At 36.1% G+C, this 1234-nt stretch overlaps 1 non-coding gene across 1 annotated transcript; it reads right to left on the reverse strand.

Moving 5' to 3' along the window:
• Positions 1 to 702: 702 nt before the first annotated feature.
• Positions 703 to 892, reverse strand: LOC115872664. The gene has a single exon (XR_004047994.1). It is a non-coding gene; the product is annotated as a U2 spliceosomal RNA (small nuclear RNA).
• Between the last annotated feature and the right edge of the window lie 342 nt (positions 893 to 1234).

The raw sequence follows: 1234 nt of genomic DNA on the forward strand, positions 1-1234 counted from the left end.
AAAAAATGTGTCATAATTATTCCTAATACAAGGTAACATCCAGATATATAATTCTTATATATAGTAAGATACCATCTTATTTAAAATAAAGTTACCATTTTCTATCTCCCACGGCATGGTAGTACTTAAATGTTCTAAGCTTTTATCCAAGTATTCTTGATAAAAGGCTCGTCTTAGTCACTGTGTTTTTGTTCTCAGGTGCACTCTGGTGCATTCTGTTAGTGATGCCATAGAACCTTAGACTCATCCTTGTGGTTTCTAGGCTATAATATATATGTGACCAAATTGCCACATTGTAGGACACAACTGCTTTCATTTCATGGAGCTGCCAATCAGTTACTGGAGCAGTAGGGCTTCTTCACTAAGTAATTTAGATAAGCCAAATTATCAGTAGGCTTACATGTTTTTCATTATGGGCATGGTGATTCTTAAGGAAAATCATTTTTGTGTTTTTGATTTAGTCATATTTCCAACATAAAACCAATTTGCATCCATAGGATCCATAGGTTCTAAGAAATATTTTCTGTATCCACTAGGATAACTGATAAATGAATGCTATAAATACTATGTCACTGTGAAAATAACTTAAAACAACCAGAAAAGTACTTACCTTAAAGGCATGTGTTACTAAAAGATAATATTAATGCACAAAAACAAAACTCACTGCCATCAAGTCAATTCTGACTCATGAATATGCTTTCTTTTTTTTTCACTGTTCCTGGAAGTACTGCAATACCAGGTCGATGCATGGAGTGGACGGAGCAAGCTCCTATTCATCTCCCTGTTCCTAAAGCCCACTTAATATATTGTCCTCGGATAGAGGACGTATCAGATATTAAACTGATAAGAACAGATACTACACTAGATCTTAGCCAAAAGGCCGAGAAGCGATTGAATATGTTTTCATCATGTTTAATTTTCCCTTTGGTTAGGTGCCATGTCATGTTAATTCCATCTCATGGCAACTTCATGTTATAGAACAGAACAATTCCATAGCATTTCTGGAGTATCATTTGTGGAAACAGATCTCCAGTCCTGTCTTCCACAGTAATGCAGGCTGAATTTAACCCATCAACCCTCAGTGGAACAGTCTAGTTCAAGCTGTTTGTGCCACCTACAAACCTTCATTGTCCTTAACCCCCAAAAGCAAACTCACTGCCACAAAGTCAGTTCTGACTCATAGTGTTCCTATATTCAAAATCTATACAGGAGCAACCAGCTTCGTTTTTCTTTT

Source organism: Echinops telfairi, unplaced genomic scaffold (genome assembly GCF_000313985.2).
Source record: "Echinops telfairi isolate 266 unplaced genomic scaffold, ASM31398v2 ScPeMD7_7433;HRSCAF=8471, whole genome shotgun sequence".
Classification (NCBI taxonomy): domain Eukaryota; kingdom Metazoa; phylum Chordata; class Mammalia; order Afrosoricida; family Tenrecidae; genus Echinops; species Echinops telfairi.